Genomic DNA, 20,067 nt, shown 5'->3' with positions numbered 1-20,067 from the left:
GCATATAAACTTGTACTACGGTAGTAGGTGTGGGCTTCGTATCTATCTTGGCAACAATAATGCGTTCACTATGCTGTTTGTAGTAGCTTACCCACATTCCTATTTTCCTATTCATTATTAAACCTACTCCTGCATTACCCCTATTTGATTTTGTGTTTATAACCCTGTAGTCACCAGACTAGAAGTCTTGTTCCTCCTGCCACCGAACTTCACTAATTCCCACTATATCTAACTTTAACCTATCCATTTCCCTTTTTAAATTTTCCAACCAACCTGCCCGATTAAGTGATCTGACATTCCACGCTCCGATCCGTAGAACGCCAGTTTTCTTTCTCCTGATAACGACATCCTCTTGAGTAGTCCCTGCCCGGAGATCCGAATGGGGGACTATTTTACCTCCGGAATATTTTACCCAAGAGGACGCCATCATCATTTAATCATACAGTAAAGCTGCATGCCCTCGGGAAAAATTATGGCCGTAGTTTCCCCTTGCTTTCAGCCGTTCGCAGTACCAGCACAGCAAGGCCGTTTTGGTTATTGTTACAAGGCCAGATCAGTAAATCATCCAGACTGTTGCCCTTGCAACTACTGGAAAGGCTGCTGCCCCTCTTCAGGAAGCACACGTTTGTCTGGCCTCTCAACAGATACCCCTCCGTTGTGGTTGCAGCTACGGTATGGCTATCTGTATCGCTGAGACACGCAAGCCTCCCCACCAACGGCAAGGTCCATGGTTCATGGGTTCTAAAATATCCGTAATGGATAAGCATAATTCTTGCATGCCTGGGATGCAAAGTTTGGTGTTGGAAATAGGAAAATCCTCTGTTTATTGACCAGTGTGCAGCGCATCCCCAAGATACATTGTATGTGCAGAATATAAACATAGTGTTCCCCCCCCCAAATGCATAGCCACCTTCACGCACTTGACTAAGTCATCTAAACAGAAGCACAGGATAGCTTTTGTGCACAAAAGGCTGGCCTGTCTTCTACTAGGATGAGAAATGTCACAATCTTTGACACTATGCCGTTTTGTACCAAGTGCTTGGGATTCTGTGCAAGAATGCACAATCTCAAACTGCTTCAATAAGGCTGCCTTTCAGTGCATGTTTACAAATGACGACATGCCAGAAAACTAAGCCACTGCAGCTGAACAATGGCAGCAAATAATGGGGCAAGATGACAACATTGGCTATCTTGGTTTTGATGAATGTGCTGAAGGTGACGAAGGTGTTACAATACATCAGTCCAAGACAACTGATGAAGTTATATTAGTTGTGAGCATGACATAGCATCCTATGACAAATTAATGGCTTCACAAAAAACAACCTAGAACAGATAGTTCAGAATTCCATTCATGATAGAAGTATATTGGATCCAAGGATGTCCACATCAAAACTGATATCAGTGCCCATGATGTGGTTGTGGCAACAATGATTACCAACGTACAAAGGACAACTATAAGAAGCAGAAAGTTATGTGGGGGAAGGTCAGAAAGTTAACATACAATAATTTTATTACCAGAAAGTTTAATACGTAACAAAATAAAATCACAAATGAACTTACATCTTATACACACTTTTCTACATCGTCACGAATGTTCTCAACACATTTCTCCCACTGCGGTACCAGTGTCAATATGCCCCATTCATAGGAGTCCATTTGGTTGAAATGTAGCCACCTGTGGATTGCTTATTTCACTTCTGCATCTACCACAAAGCTCTGGCTGGCCAGAAGTTTCTTCATGGGACCAAACATGAAAGTCCGACGGTGCAGATCTAGACTGTATGATGGATGCTGGAGCAACTCCCACCCAAATCTGGTGATTTTCTCATGAACAGGAGCACACGCATGGAGACGAGCATTGTGATGAACAAGTTTGACACTGTCAGCATTAATGTTATGGTGTTTGTCACAAAAGGCATGACACAACTTGACCAAAGTTTTAATGTAGGCTCCAGCATTCTCAGTGGTTTCATGTTCAGCAAAGTTGACCAATAACACACCATGCATATCCCAGAACACTGTCACAAGCACTTCCATAGCAAAATGAGTAACTGAAATTCTTTTCGTACTGGGGAACCAGACTGTTCCCACTCCATAATGGCCTCTTTGGTTTCGGGCGTGTAGTGGTATGCCCACAACTCATCACCAGTGATGATACTTTCCAGGAAGTCATTACCTTCTGTAGTGTAAGGTGTTAAGTGATCCAAGCTTGTCGTCATTCGCTGGCCCATGTGGTTGTCTGTGGGGTCTCTGGCAGCCAGCAAGCACTAACTTTACAGAATTTCAACATCTCATGAACAATATCATACACATCACTATAGGAAATGTTGAACTACTACAGTAAGATTCGTACTTGCACATGCCAGTCATTCAAAATTGCTGCCTCAACCGCTTTGACATTCTGCGGGGTTGCAGCCGCTACTGGCCACCTGGAGTGTGGCATATCACTAAGGTTCACACGGTTCTCTTAGAAGAGGGCACAACACCCAGAGAGATAGCTACAGTCCATACAGTCATCCCCATACATACCACGCATGTCCCTGTGAATTTCATTCAGTTCACATCCTTTGGCCCACAAATAATGAACAACACTTCACTGTTCTTCAAAAGGTGGCAACAGTAACATGCATCCCATATTTGTTTTGTAGTTCAGGCTTCTCTCGCTAGAGATGCACATAAATACAAAATACCCTCCGCAGTGCAAACTTCAAACTACATTGTCACAAAATTTTCATGTTCCAGCTGCAATAACACAGGAGAAAAAAATTAATGTTTTTTAATTTCCAATCCTCCCTTGTATATGTTCAATACAGTAAATATAACAGCAGTACTGTCATATATCAAAGAGGAACTTGAAACTTTCAGCACGGGCCAAGATCACATACAGGAACTATGGCTCAAATTATAAAGAATAGTTCACAATGCACTGGGCAGATACGTAGCCAGTAGAATTATTTGTTCTGGGTGACACCCTCCATGGTATACAGTCACACTGTAAAGAAACTTCTAAAGAAACAGAGGCTACTGCATAATCGGTGTGAAATTAAACACAGGGTTATAAAGAGAGTTGCTGAATGAAACACATTTGGCTGTCAAGAGAGCAATGTGTGAAATCTTCAGTGACTACCAAAGCAGAATACCATCAAGTGACCTTTTACAAAACTCAAAGAAATTCTGTCATATGTTAAGGCTGTCAGTGGCAACAAAGTTAGTCTTCACTCACTCAAGAATGTGACAGGAACTGAAACTGATGGTAACAAAGCAAAAGCTGAAATGCTTAGCTCTGTTTTCAAGTGTTCCTTTACAAAGGAAAATCCAGGAGAATTGCCCCAATTTAATCCCCTTTCCACTGAAAATATGAATGAAATAGATATTACTGGCAATGGCACTGAGGAACAGCTGAAACCTGTTAAAACTGAACAGAGCTCCAGGGTCCAACAGAAACCCTATCATATTCTATACCGAATTTGCAGCTAGTTTACCCCACGTGCTAACTATAATATATTGTAGATCTCTTGCATAAAAAACTATGCCCAGAGTTTGAAGAAAGCATAGGTCACACTTGTTTATAAGAAGGTTGTAGAAGTAATCTACAAAACTACCATCCAATATCCTTGACATCGATTTGTTGTATGATCTTGGAACACATTCTGAGCTTGAACATAATGAGGTATTTTGAACATAATGACTTTCTCCATGCCAACTGGCGTGGATTCCAAAAACATCTTATGTGAAACCCAAATTACACTTTTCTCACACAGCACAATGAAAGCTTAGGGTCAAGGCAGTCAGATTGATGCAATATTTCTTGATTTCCAAAAAGCATTTGATTCAGTACCACATTTACACTTTTTGTCGAAAGTACTATCATATGTTGCATAAAGAAAAATTTGTGACTCGATTGGGGAATTTTTTGTAGGGAGGCCATAGCAGGTTATCTTGGATGTAAAGTCAGCATCAGATGTAGAAATAACTTCAGATGTGCCCCAGGGAAATGTGTAGGGACCCTTGCTTTTCATGTTGTGTTTTGATGGCTTGAAGACAATATTAATAGTAACCTCAGACTTTTGCAGATGATGCAGATTTCTATTAATATTGTTTGAAAGAAGCCGTACAAATATTCAGTCAGATCTTAAGATTACAAAGTGGTGCAAAGATTGGTAACTTGCTTTAAATGTTCAAAAATTGTGTTCTTCACAAGTCAAAAAAGTGTAGTATCCTATGATAATGACATCAATGAGACACAGTTGGAATTGGCCAACTCGTACAAATACCTCAGCAGGGATGTGAAATGGAATGATCACCTAGGCTCAGTCATGGGTAAAGCAGGTGGCAGACTTTGATTTATTGTTAGATTACTGGGGAAATGCAATCAGTCTACAAAGCAGACTGTTTACAAATCATTCATGTGACCCACTCTAGAAGAATGTTGCTCAAGTGTGTGGGACTTGTACCAAATGTAACAGAGGATATCTTAAAGTTCAATGTGTGGCTATAAAATAATGGGACTGATGCTGTCACAGAGCAAGTTCGCATGCATCAAAGATAAACAACCGACAGCTGTGAAGCGTGAAGCCCTCTCAGACAAATGCAGAATATCTGGGGTCTGTAGACAAATCAGTGGGGACGTGGCCAAATTAATGGGGATGTGGCCAAATCAGTGGGGACGTGGCCAAATCAGTGGGGACGTGGCCTTCATTTGAGTAAGACCTGTTATTTTGTTTTGCCAGAAAAATGATAAGAGCAACACTTTGGCATGAAGTTTCACATGAAACTTGGAAAAACTGTTACTGAAACCTACCTGTTACTAAAAGAAGTATACCATGGTAAAGACCATTATTGCATATGCAAGTTTTTGAATGTTTGAAATGTTTCCCACGTCGCCAAGTGGAAATTAAAGATGACTTGTGCCTGGGACGCCCTTCAACATCAAAAATAGATGACAATGTTGAAAAGTAGGTAACCTGATTCTATCTGACCAGTAGCGATAAGTAACAGATTTTAGAACGCCCTTTATGCTTAAGTATTGTGACCTTCCTGGCGGCCTAAAATTTTCTTTGTAGGAATCTACATCCGTTCCGCAAACAAATATCGTGTAAAACCTAGCTCTGTTCATCTACGAGCTCCAGAAAACGTTAGATAGCAACGCCTAAGCTGGTACAATATTCTTTGACTTCTGGTAAACGTTCAATACAGTTCTGGAATGAAAAGCATATGGGCGAACGGAATAGCAGACCAGTGGGTCGCAATTTACCTAACAAATGGAACACAGAATGTAATTCTTCGTGAATGGATTCAAAACTATCAAGCAAATAGTACACAGCATGGCATTCTTGACAGAGAAATCACCAAACGTAAAAGTGATTCTAGACGTACAAAAAATGATTGTAATACCACCATTAATGTTCATAATATACATATATGAATGATCTACTGGATAACGTCGGACGCTTCCTGAAGCTGTCCGCTAATGATGGTCTTGTTTACAGAAAAATCGCAACGCTAGGAAATTTTAGCGACGTACGGGAGGACCGGTATTCGTCCTCCTTGCTAACTGCGTGGTCATAGCGGCAAATTTATAACCAAAGTGGCCCGAGTTCGATTCGCTGCCAGAGTGGAGATTTTCTCCGCTCAGGGACTCGGTGTTGTGTTGTGTTCTGTTGTGATGCCTTTATTTTAGTACTGTCGTAGGTGTCGCCTACATAGCGCCACAGGACAAGTCTAACCCTATATAAGTTTGTGCAGGGTACGACTTGGCCCGAATCAACGTAACTGTCGTAACCTCCACTGTTCACATGGTTGCATGGGCACATCTCGACAGTAAGTTAAGAAAAGAGAGAGAGAGAGAGAGAGGGACAACACTGTATAGGATCAATGCTTGATGCTGAGACTGGCTGTTAACCCTCAACATAAAAATAACGTTTAGCTCACAAATAGGCGGTAATATACGTAATTGTATCATCACACGGTTGCAGAGCAATTATTGGAAACAGTCACATCCATTAAATACACTCCTGGAAATGGAAAAAATAACACATTGACACCGGTGTGTCAGACCCACCATACTTGCTCCGGACACTGCGAGAGGGCTGTACAAGCAATGATCACACGCACGGCACAGCGGACACACCAGGAACCGCGGTGTTGGCCGTCGAATGGCGCTAGCTGCGCAGCATTTGTGCACCGCCGCCGTCAGTGTCAGCCAGTTTGCCGTGGCATACGGAGCTCCATCGCAGTCTTTAACACTGGCAGCATGCCGAGACAGCGTGGACGTGAACCGTATGTGCAGTTGACGGACTTTGAGCGCGGGCGTATAGTGGGCATGCGGGAGGCCGGGTGGACGTACCGCCGAATTGCTCAACACGTGGGGCGTGAGGTCTCCACAGTACATCGATGTTGTCGCCAGTGGTCGGCGGATGGTGCACGTGCCCGTCGACCTGGGACCGGACCGCAGCGACGCACGGATGCACGCCAAGACCGTAGGATCCTACGCAGTGCCGTAGGGGACCGCACCGCCACTTCCCAGCAAATTAGGGACACTGTTGCTCCTGGGGTATCGGCGAGGACCATTCGCAACCGTCTCCATGAAGCTGGGCTACGGTCCCGCACACCGTTAGGCCGTCTTCCGCTCACGCCCCAACATCGTGCAGCCCGCCTCCAGTGGTGTCGCGACAGGCGTGAATGGAGGGACGAATGGAGACGTGTCGTCTTCAGCGATGACAGTCGCTTCTGCCTTGGTGCCAATGATGGTCGTATGCGTGTTTGGCGCCGTGCAGGTGAGCGCCACAATCAGGACTGCATACGACCGAGGCACACAGGGCCAACACCCGGCATCATGGTGTGGGGAGCGATCTCCTACACTGGCCGTACACCACTGGTGATCGTCGAGGGGACACTGAATAGTGCACGGTACATCCAAACCGTCATCGAACCCATCGTTCTACCATTCCTAGACCGGCAAGGGAACTTGCTGTTCCAACAGGACAATGCACGTCCGCATGTATCCCGTGCCACCCAACGTGCTCTAGAAGGTGTAAGTCAACTACCCTGGCCAGCAAGATCTCCGGATCTGTCCCCCATTGAGCATGTTTGGGACTGGATGAAGCATCGTCTCACGCGGTCTGCACGTCCAGCACGAACGCTGGTCCAACTGAGGCGCCAGGTGAAAATGGCATGGCAAGCCGTTCCACAGGACTACATCCAGCATCTCTACGATCGTCTCCATGGGAGAATAGCAGCCTGCATTGCTGCGAAAGGTGGATATACACTGTACTAGTGCCGACATTGTGCATGCTCTGTTGCCTGTGTCTATGTGCCTGTGGTTCTGTCAGTGTGATCATGTGATGTATCTGACCCCAGGAATGTGTCAATAAAGTTTCCCCTTCCTGGGACAATGAATTCACGGTGTTCTTATTTCAATTTCCAGGAGTGTATCTGGGAGTATGGTTCGGAGCGTTTTAAAGTGGAACGATCACTTAAAACTAATCGGAAGAAAGGCTGATGTCAAACTGGTATTCCTCAGAAAGGTAATCCACCCACGAAGGAGATAGCTTAAAAACCCTCGTTCGACTGATACTTGAATACTGCTGGTCGGTTTGGGATTCAGAGAGGAAATAGAGAGGACCCAAAGAAGAGCAACGCCTTTCGTCAAAGGATCGTTTAGTAAGCGCGAAAGACTCTACATCTACATCTAGATCTACATTTATACTCCGCAAGCCACCAAACGGTGTGTGGCGGAGGGCACTTTACGTGCCACTGTCATTGGCTCCCTTTCCTGTTCCAGTCGCGTATGGTTCGCGGGAAGAACGACTGTCTGAAAGCCTCCGTGCGCGCTCTAATCTCTCTAATTTTACATTCGTGATCTCCTCGGGAGGTATAAGTAGGGGGAAGCAATATATTCGATACCTCATCCAGAAACGCACCCTCTCGAAACCTGGCGAGCAATCTACACCGCGATGCAGAGCGCCTCTCTTGCAGAGTCTGCCACTTGAGTGTATTAAACATCTCCGTAACGATATCACGGTTACCAAATAACCCTGTGACGAAACGCGCCGCTCTTCTTTGGATCTTCTCTATCTCCTCCGTCAAAACCGATCTGGTACGGATCCCACACTGATGAGCAATACTCAAGTATAGGTCGAACGAGTGATTTGTAAGCCACCTCCTTTGTTGATGGATCACATTTTCCAAGCACTCTCCCAATGAACCTCAACCTGGTACCCGCCTTACCAACAATTAATTTTATATGATCATTCCACTTCAAATCGCTCCGCACGCATACTACCAGATATTTTACGGAAGTAACTGCTACCAGAGTTTGTTCCGCTATCATATAATCATACAATAAAGGATCCTTCTTTCTATGTATTAGCAATACATTACATTTGTCTATGTTAAGGGACAGTTGCCACTCCCTGCACCAAGTGCCTTTCCGCTGCAGATCTTCCTGCATTTCGCTACAATTTTCTAATGCTGCAACTTCTCTGTATACTAGGTCATTTATATATATTGTGAAAAGCAATGGTCCCATAACACTCCCCTGTGGCACGCCAGAGGTTACTTTAACGTCTGTAGACGTCTCTCCATTGATAACAACATGCTGTGTTCTGTTTGCTAAAAACTCTTCAATCCAGCCACACAGCTGCTCTGATATTCCGTAGGCTCTTACTTTGTTTATCAGGCGACAGTGCGGAACTGTATCGAACGCCTTCCGGAAGTCAAGAAAAATAGCATCTACCTGGGAGCCTGTATCTAATATTTTCTGGGTCTCATGAACAAATAAAGCGAGTTGGGTCTCACACGATCGCTGTTTCCGGAATCCATGTTGATTCCTACATAGTAGATTCTGGGTTTCCAAAAACGACATGATACTCGAGCAAAAAACATGTTCTAAAATTCTACAACAGATCGACGTCAGAGATATAGGTCTATAGTTTTGCGCATCTGCCCGACGACCCTTCTTGAAGACTGGGACTACCTGTGCTCTTTTCCAATCATTTGGAACCCTCCGTTCCTCTAGAGACTTGCGGTACACGGCTGTTAGAAGGGGGGCAAGTTCTTTCGCGTACACTGTGTAGAATCGAATTGGTATCCCGTCAGGTCCAGTGGACTTTCCTCTATTGAGTGATTCCAGTTGCTTTTCTATTCCTTGGACACTTATTTCGATGTCAGCCATTTTTTCGTTTGTGCGAGGATTTAGAGAAGGAACTGCAGTGCGGTCTTCCTCTGTGAAACAGCTTTGGAAAAAGGTGTTTAGTATTTCAGCTTTACGCGTGTCATCCTCTGTTTCAATGCCATCATCATCCCGGAGTGTCTGGATATGCTGTTTCGAGCCACTTACTGATTTAACGTAAGACCAGAACTTCCTAGGATTTTCTGTCAAGTCGGTACATAGAATTTTACTTTCGAATTCACTGAACGCTTCACGCATAGCCCTCCATACGCTAACTTTGACATCGTTTAGCTTCTGTTTGTCTGAGAGGTTTTGGCTGCGTTTAAACTTGGAGTGAAGCTCTCTTTGCTTTCGCAGTAGTTTCCTAACTTTGTTGTTGTACCACGGTGGGTTTTTCCCGTCCCTCACAGTTTTACTCGGCACGTACCTGTCTAAAACGCATTTTACGATTGCCTTGAACTTTTTCCATAAACACTCAACATTGTCAGTGTCGGAACAGAAATTTTCGATTTGATCTGTTAGGTAGTCTGAAATCTGCCTTCTATTACTCTTGCTAAACAGATAAACCTTCCTCCCTTTTTTTATATTCCTATTACCTTCCATATTCAGGGATGCTGCAACGGCCTTATGATCACTGATTCCCTGTTCTGCACTTAAAGAGTCGAAAAGTTCGGGTCTGTTTGTTATCAGTAGGTCCAAGATGTTATCTCCAAGAGTCGGTTCTCTGTTTATTTGCTCGAGGTAATTTTCGGATAGTGCACTCAGTATAATGTCACTCGATGCTCTGTCCCTACCACCCGTCCTAAACATCTGAGTGTCCCAGTCTATATCTGGTAAATTGAAATCTCCACCTAAGACTATAACATGCTGAGAAAATTTATGTGAAATGTATTCCAAATTTTCTCTCAGTTGTTCTGCCACTAATGCTACTGAGAGGCTCATGCAACCACAGAGGCAGACACAGCAAGAGAGGTGTTGTGTTTTGCAGAGTGATCGCAAACTCTTCCCTTGCAAACTGACAGCAGAACAAACAGAAAAGACTGGAGTATTACGGGCAGAAGGAACAGATGAAATAATGTCAACACACGTGCCACCCAGTAGATGAGTCTACCTATATATTGCTTCGTTCGACGGATATAGCGAAAAGGCCATGCAGCTAAAATCAGAAAAATTGAGCTCACACGGGGGCTTATCAACAATAATTCTCTCCTGGAAGTGATAGTGATACAAAGCATACTCTCCATCACACTTCATGAGCCGGCTAGTGGAGTACAGATGAGGAGTTAGATGTATTTAAAATAAAGAAAACTTAATTTCTTTCCTATCTGGGAAGAATATACATTAATAAGCCAACAGCATAGTGTTATCTCGTGCTATAAATCATAGGAAAGGTGAACTGTGTGCACCTCTTTTTTCTCTGTTATTCCACCGATAAATAAACAGTAACACGATTACAAGGCACGTTGTGCAGTCATGAAAACAAGAAACCTCCGCGAATACTTCCTTTACTTTCTTGTTTGTTAGAACAGCCCATTCTGCCGTATCCAGTGATGCGTCAATGGCAGTTTTCTGGAACTGCGCCATATGCGTATAGTTGAAAACAAAAATGTAGTTGCAAAGTGAATATGTCAAAACATTGAGTGATGCTATTAACTTTGATATCATTTGCGCAGCTTCGTTGTGGCGTACGGTTGACGCATCACAGATAAGCAGAGGACCCTCGTGACCTCGCCAGCCCAGGAATGGTGACAAGGCCGCTCTGGACGGTAGCGTGAAGATAAAGCCGAGGGTGTGCGCTGGAGTATGACCCTGGACCACGGGCGCGTCATGCAGCGAAAAAGCGCGACTCCCAGCGGCCGGAATGTCAATGGACAGTCCAGTTTTGCGAAATTTCGCAAATATTTTTGTAAAGCATTCTGAAATCATTTTTACAAAGCAAATAGATAGAACGTGCTACAGAGGGTCAACCACGTGAAGGGTTATACTATGCTCTAGTAGGGGAATTACTAGCAAAAATTGACTTTAACTATAGGCACAGGTAAGTATTGCATCTATAAGAGACCGTTTGTGGAGGACAGCTGTTGATTAGATAACAAAAAATATTGATTTACAACCTTAGTTAACGAAGAGTTTTGTACACTTACCCGCAGACATTAAAACTCTATGCGTAAAGCTCAGGTGAAACGTATAAAGAGAACATTGTCATCAAATAAACTCCTTAAATACGACAACTAAAAAAAATTTGGAACGTGCAAATCATACATCAAATCTGAAATCAGTCACACTCACAAAACGAAGCGGTGTCACCATACAACCAACGTGTATCCCAGTATCACAACCGGCACTTCGTCACGAAATCCTTCGGATTGTCAGTTTAACTGACAAAATAATAACACTTGAAGAATGAAGGCGGTAAACGGACCACAATAGCTTTCAACCAAATGACATGCAAGAAACAAGCACTAAATACAATGAAAAGTTGAGGACTTCATTTCAATCAGTGCATACAAAAGAAGACTCTGTAAAGATTACACTCCTTTCATACATGCTGTATAGAATCACCGCAGTGTCATTCAATCGAGACCTCTACCGTAAAGCATCCGAAACTGCAATGCAGATAACGAGAAATGGAATAAAAAAGTAAGCAACCAACCGTACTAATAAAACAATACCAACTCAAGCAGAACATGACGATAAAGAAGACAAATTAATACACAAAGACATATAAAAACTGCCTCACAAACTATATCACGAAAACTTGTAATGAGCAGAACGTTGGCGTCGCTCGGACACGAATATTTTAATCTAAAAATGCATTTAAAAATTAGTGTAATGACACAGAGACAATAATGAAAAAACAAGAACATGCGACTTACAGTTTAATACATATGATGGGAAGTATAGGAGACTGACTAGTAGAACATTCGACACACTCAACAATGCAGACATGAGAACTGCAAATACTGTGTAAATAACTCAGCGTTTGCAGAACACATACGGAAAATAACCTTAAGCCAACGACAACTGGGAATAATATTAGAGTGCTTAGCATATTGACTGAATTATCTACACTCCTTGAAATTGAAATAAGAACACCGTGAATTCATTGTCCCAGGAAGGAGAAACTTTATTGACACATTCCTGGGGTCAGATACATCACATGATCACACTAACAGAACCACAGGCACATAGACACAGGCAACAGAGCATGCACAATGTCGGCACTAGTACAGTGTATATCCACCTTTCGCAGCAATGCAGGCTGCTATTCTCCCATGGAGACGATCGTAGAGATGTTGGATGTAGTCCTGTGGAACGGCTTGCCATGCCATTTCCACCTGGCGCCTCAGATGGACCAGCGTTCGTGCTGGACGTGCAGACCGCGTGAGACGACGCTTCATCCACTCCCAAACATGCTCAATGGGGGACAGATCTGGAGATCTTGCTGGCCAGGGTAGTTGACTTACACCTTCTAGAGCACGTTGGGTGGCACGGGATACATGCGGACGTGCATTGTCCTGTTGGAACAGCAAGTTCCCTTGCCGGTCTAGGATTGGTAGAACGATGGGTTCGATGACGGTTTGGATGTACCGTGCACTATTCAGTGTCCCCTCGACGATCACCAGTGGTGTACGGCCAGTGTAGGAGATCGCTCCCCACACCATGATGCCGGGTGTTGGCCCTGTGTGCCTCGGTCGTATGCAGTCCTGATTGTGGCGCTCACCTGCACGGCGCCAAACACGCATACGACCATCATTGGCACCAAGGCAGAAGCGACTGTCATCGCTGAAGACGACACGTCTCCATTCGTCCCTCCATTCACGCCTGTCGCGACACCACTGGAGGCGGGCTGCACGATGTTGGGGCGTGAGCGGAAGACGGCCTAACGGTGTGCGGGACCGTAGCCCAGCTTCATGGAGACGGTTGCGAATGGTCCTCGCCGATACCCCAGGAGCAACAGTGTCCCTAATTTGCTGGGAAGTGGCGGTGCTGTCCCCTACGGCACTGCGTAGGATCCTACGGTCTTGGCGTGCATCCGTGCGTCGCTGCGGTCCGGTCCCTGGTCGACGGGCACGTGCACCTTCCGCCGACCACTGGCGACAACATCGATGTACTGTGGAGACCTCACGCCCCACGTGTTGAGCAATTCGGCGGTACGTCCACCCGGCCTCCCGCATGCCCACTATACGCCCTCGCTAAAAGTCCGTCAACTGCACATACGGTTCACGTCCACGCTGTCGCGGCATGCTACCAGTGTTAAAGACTGCGATGGAGCTCCGTATGCCACGACAAACTGGCTGACACTGACGGCGGCGGTGCACAAATGCTGCGCAGCTAGCGCCATTCGACGGCCAACACCGCGGTTCCTGGTGTGTCCGCTGTGCCGTGCGTGTGATCATTGCTTGTACAGCCCTCTCGCAGTGTCCGGAGCAAGTATGGTGGGTCTGACACACCGGTGTCAATGTGTTCTTTTTTCCAGTTCCAGGAGTGTAGAATTCGGCTTCTTATATCGTCAACACGGGACAACTGGCTATGTCTACCGCAGATAAAGTAACGTGGGACAGATACAGAAAATAAATGTCTCTGATTTGAGCGTAGCCTACTGCGCATCTCTCCAACACCAAATATGAATCATCATATGTCATCTGAAAACGCAATTTGTTTACATTTTGTGATAAGATCGTAATTTTAATATTAAACATATTTGCTGTTTTTTTACAAATCTGTTTACTAATAAGAGGAACGGTAAACAATAGTTGCTGCTACGCATCATAACTCGAAATACGTGAAAAGAGAAAATTTACTTTTCGTAGGTGAGTACCGCAAAATCTGAATTGTAGCTATTCTGCTTCTAACTAGTATTTATTATTTGTTGAAAACATTGAGACTTAGCTTAATACAGTGTTGATATTGCAGCGTTAATTTATGTTGAAATGTCCCCTTAGAAAAAATAGGAATGACTGCTGGTAAACTTCTACGTTATTTGATTTTAAAACAGCTGAGCAAAACTCAACGTACTCAAACAGTTTTCTCTTTACTTATTCTGATCATCACTAAACTGACACGCAACATTTTTAGCGCAACACAATCTGACTTTCAAATATCCCTGCAAAAGAATGGCCCTGACTAACAATAACCTATACCTTTCATGAATCACTTACCTCACAAAAATCTTCGTTACTCGAACTACTGCAATACAGCGAGCGCCAATACTGCCAGCTACTGAAAGCACTAACTAGTGATAGGCATAGTTAGCACATGAAAGATTTTGACAGAGAACAAAAAATGTACTTACCTTAATAATATTCAGAAGTCATATACATATATATCAATTCATGACCTTCATCTTTACAAATTTCCTTTTTCTGGCGGACACAATTCCAGACTGTTCGCTTACAGTAATCTCTCAAGAATCTGGCAGCTCTCTCCCCACATCCACCACTGCTGGCGGCTCACCTCCAACTGCCCAGCGCTACGCGCTGTTCACATCCAACTGCCCAACACTACACAAGCGAATATTCCAACAATGTCAACCAGTCACAGACTGCACACAGCAGTCAGTGACTTTCATACAGAGCGCTATGTGGCGTTACCAACATAAAATCCTAAACAGCCTACTTACAATGCGATTATGTAATCTTGTATTTACGGGGCAATATACAGACAAATTCAATATTCTGTTGAATATATACACATTTCGAGCACTATTGATATACAGACAAAATGTATATACGAGATTCTGAGTCATTATCTCCTATAAGTTTCTAAAATGGTGTAATACAGTCGCGACTGGGAGTTAACCTATTAGCACCCAAAAGATTAATACTGTGTGATTTTAATTTGCCCTGTAAAACACGCAAAGTTTTGTTGAAAATATTTAATTGAAGGTTGAACTGAGAGGGAAAGGTTTCAAGGCGTGGGCCTAAACGACAACCCTGCATGGTGAAAGCAACAGTGACCGTGTTTGATATATATATATATATGTGTGTGTGTGTGTGTGTGTGTGTGTGATTCCTTCCTGCGTAACATCCTATACATGCTTCTTTGTTGCTATCACAGTGCCCTTTCATATAACACATGACACTTCACGCTAAATAAATTTCATCATAAATAATAAATTGTGCAAGTTTGTTTTTACATGAGAGCGTCTGTACAGGATAGCGAAATGTACATGTACTCTACACTTTGAATTTTTGAATATGATATTTATCCAGTATCGTAGTAAATATTAATGCATAAAACACGCAATAAATGTTGAATGCCGGCCACGGTGGCCGAGCGGTTCTAGGCGCTTCAGTCCGGAACCGCGCGACTGCTAGGGTCGCAGGTTCGAACCCTGCCTCGGGTATGGATGTGTGTGATGTCCTTAGGTTAGTTAGGTTTTAGTTCTAACAAGGGAACCTCCCCGTCACACCCCCCTCAGATATAGTTATAAGTTAGCACAGTGGATAGGCCTTGAAAAACTGAACGCAGATCAATGGAGAAAACAGGAAGAAGTTGTGTGGAACTAGGAAAAAAATAAGCATAATATACAAACCGAGTAGTCCATGAGCAAGACAGACAGCATCAAGGGCAGTGCGAGCGCAGGAGTGCCGTGGTCCCGTGGTTAGCGTGAGCAGCTGCCAAACGAGCGGTCCTTAGTTCAAGTCTCCCCTAGAGTGAAAATTTTAATTTTTTATTTTCAGACAATTATCAAAGTTCAGGCACTCACACAAAATCAACTTCGCTCTCCAAAATTCCAGGACATGCTCAGATTTGTTTGGACATATGCAGGATTTGACGGTCTACACACGGAAAAATTTGAAAACGTTAAAAACATATGTTTTGACAGAGTACAGGGAAAACTGAGCGACTGTGAAACTGTTGCATTCATTTGTTGCAGTTTATGTAACAAACTCTTATGTTTTGATCACTTTTTTGGGAGTGATTATCACATCCACAAGAAAACTTAAATCGGGCAAGGTAGAAGAATCTTTTTACCCATTTGCCAAGTGTACAAGTTAGGTGGGTCGACAACATATTCCTGTCAGGTGACACACATGCCGTCACCAGTGTCGTGTAGAATATATCAGACATGTTTTCCTGTGGAGCAATCGGTTGACCTATGACCTTGCGATCAAATGTTTTCGGTTCCCATTGGAGTGGCACGTCCTCTCGTCTACTAATAGCACGGTTTTGCGGTGCGGTCGCAAGACACAGACACTAATTATAGTGAACAGAAACGTCAATGAACGAACAGACAGATCATAACTTTGCGAAAATAAAGAAAGTAAAATATTCACTCGAGGGAAGACTTGAACCAAGAACCTTTTGTTCCGCAGCTGCCCGCGCTAACCACGGGACCACGGTGACCCTGAGCTCACTTTATCCTTGATGTTGCCTATCTTGCGGATGGACTAGTCAGTTTGTATATTTTGCTTATTTTTTTCATAGTTCCATACAACTTCTTCCTGTTTTCTCGAGTGATCTGTGTTCAGTGTTTCAAGGCCTATCCACTGTGCCAACTTATAACTAAATCTGAGGGGGGTGTGATGGGGAGGTTCCCTTGTAAGTACTAGGAGACTGATGACCTCAGATGTTAAGTCCCATAGTGCTCAGAGCCATTTGAACCATTTGAAATGGTGAATGTTGCTGTGTGATTGTCAATAAGGAAGAGAAAAATTTATACGGAAACATCGAGAAAAAAATGGTCAAGTGTATGGTACAAAACGACGATTTACCACTCGTCATAGCTCCAACCTCGATGTTTTTGTGACTCTTTCCATAGCATTACATTGCTATGAAGCTATTTAACAATACTGACGCAGCATGACACACACTTGGCAATACAGTCAAATGCAACTGAGATGCCTATCACTTCTTTTTCCACAACAGAGCAATTTGTACAGCCCTTCCCACCTAGCGCGCGAACCGTCGACTAAGCAGACACAGCCATGACAAGAGAACGTAAAGCCACGTAGTGCGAAGTCCAAAGTGCATATACGCGAATTTTAAACAGTTAAACTAGGCCAAAGAAGTCTCAAATCGTTAATTTTCTTAATAACTTGCAGTTAATATTGACAACTAAATTGTCGCCACTGCAATTATTACGCAAACGACTGGCAGAAGAAACAAAATCAAGGCAATGTAGTATGTTACATCACAGACGATTCCATCAACACGACTTTATTAGTTGACATATTATAAAAATTCTTGTAGCACAGCTCTACTGGTATTTTTGAACAATGTTTATATTACTAACAATGAAGCAGTTCCTTGTTTACTTATTGTAGTAGTCACAAAAATGTGATTGTGTACTGAGTGATAGAAACAAACATTTTCCTTACGCAAGGCACACCTGGTAAAAGAAAGATCATTGCATTTAGGCACTTCACAGTAATTACGAGTTTTATTTGGACTGAATTGGAATGGAGTAGGAAATGGTCGTGGCCGTTGTTCTGCATACTGCGCTGTGTGTCAGGCATACTTGATCAGTCATGCTAGAATTTTCAACTCATAATTAAAATACGATATTTCAACGCCATGTCAGGTGTTTCCCTCGAAACTCTCCAGTAAGTACAGGAATACAGCAATGAAATTCCACCAAACTTTGCTAAATATCATGTTTAACTATATATTTTATCTAAGAATCTTATTCCTAACTATGACAAGGTTTCAGAAAAAATAAAAGAAAAAGCCCTGAGGATGCCACAACTGTGAGGAAACATGTCTCGGTGTTAAAAGCAAAACAACAGCTTGTGTACCTGCAAAAAGTTGGACCCAATTTTAATTCATTAACACTTGATCAAGTTCGTAAAACGTGGTGATGCAGACTGACAATGCACAAATGAAGTTTAAGAAAACTGCTATGCTGAAAAACCTTAAATGAAACAAAAAGCTATCATAAATTATGTTGTCCAACAGTTTTTTGAAGAGGCTGTACACTATCAAAACATTTCCTTATTGAGGGGCTGAATCATACAATCAGTTCCGGTTGAAATCCGAATTATATTGTCTTTTTGTCCTTCTCCTAAAGACAGACAGACCATCATGTCCAGGTCAAGAGTGCAATAATAGCTGTCAATTACTTTCTGAAACTGGTAAAAAGACGTTTCCGATGTAGTATTGAAAATTACTCCTTCCTATTTTTTTTAGATTTAACTGTCTCCATTACAAGATTTTTGTAACCAAACAGTTCCTTTTTTTTTAACTCTTGGCCGTAATTTGCCTTGAGATTCCCGAAAACAGGTATAAAGCTAAGAAGACAGTAACCAAATGATAATTATCACTGGAAATGTTGTATACGAATGTGTCGTAGCGCTAATCGACTGCTTAAGCGACTTTCCACTCGAAATGATTAAGTGAGGTTTGCACGCAGCTGTTGCACGAAATCTGACTGGCATTGTACACAGCATTTTAGGGGCTAAAAAGAAGCTGCGAATTTGTCTATTGTATTACCTATTAATGACATCTCTTCTAAGCGATTGCTTGAAGTAATCTTCATAATTTTGTAACTTCTTTTCTATATAATTATCCAAACCTAACCAGGTCAAAGAAATCTGGAACTCAGTAATGTTCATTTCACTCGCAATTCAGAGGGGCTAGTCTCGTAATCCCTTGTAACAGTGTATTGAATTTCACGAGCAGTTCCAAATAATTCATTTTTCTTTCGAACTTTTGCGTGTAAATCTTTCTTCCATTTATACACCTACGTTCAGATTTTACGAAACGAAACCTGCTTTGCCGACAAATTAACTTCAAGTGTTTTCTTCCTCCTTCGCTTAACCAAGATATTTACTACTTTTTGTCACTGATAACTATTACTCTCTATGTTTTCATTGAGCTGGGAAGGAACTGTACATGTTCTTTGAACTTTAATTAGCACAATAATCAGCGTTTTAACTGCAGCTCACGGAATCATCGGAGCTACTGCCTCTTTTTTCTAATGTTTCCACAATTTCTAACTAAATGTGGGCATCATTTGAATGAATGTCCAAGAAATTAACTAATGTATAACACATATGTAGATCTTCAGGAGAAGTGTCATGTTTTTCTTATTTTATCTTTGAGAGGTTGAAAACATCAGTTGAGTAACAAATTACTGTAAAACTCTGGAACATGCACAAAGACAGATGCTATTAGGAAGCATATACGTAGAAACCACATGAAAATAAATTCATTTCTATCTACATTGTTAACACATAGCTATACCTCAAAGGCAGCTGCTAATTATTATCGATAATAAATGTTATTTTGAACACGGCTGCAGTTCAGCAACGGTTACAGAGCAGCAGGGGAATAGTAGTTCCAAACAGGTGCAAAAATCGTGGTTTTCAATTTACCATAGTTCAACGAATTTAATCCTCTCTTCTTCAGAATGACAAGAAACCTGTATATAATGCGATGACAAAAATTACAATCAAAACATCATGGACCAATATTAAATGTCATACAGAAACTGCTACCTACAACACGTGTAGAGCCGGCCGCTGTGGCCGAGTGGTTCTAGGCGCTTCAGTCCTGGACCGCGTGACTGCTACAGTAGTAGGTTCGAATCCTCCCTCGAGCATGGATGTGTGTGATGTCCTTGGGCTAGTTAGGTTTAAATAGTTCTGAGTTCTATAGGACTGATGACCTCAGATGTTAAGTCCCATAGTGCTCAGAGCCGTCTGAACCAACAAATGTAGGCATGTCACAAACAACTTCATAAATACCAACAGATGACAAGTAGCGCTTATAAACTTCACATTAACAAACAGTCAGTTAGTAAAACGATCTAACATCTCCACATGAAATGTGTCGGCAACCATCTGTACATCCATTTGGAAAAGTCAAGGCCCCTATAATCAAGGGCTTGTCACATCAGCAAAATCAGTCATATAAAATGCCAGACCATGTTAGTAGTTACATGCCGC

Source organism: Schistocerca serialis, chromosome 4 (genome assembly GCF_023864345.2).
Source record: "Schistocerca serialis cubense isolate TAMUIC-IGC-003099 chromosome 4, iqSchSeri2.2, whole genome shotgun sequence".
NCBI lineage: Eukaryota > Metazoa > Arthropoda > Insecta > Orthoptera > Acrididae > Schistocerca > Schistocerca serialis.
Note: the sequence above shows the minus strand (reverse complement) of the source record.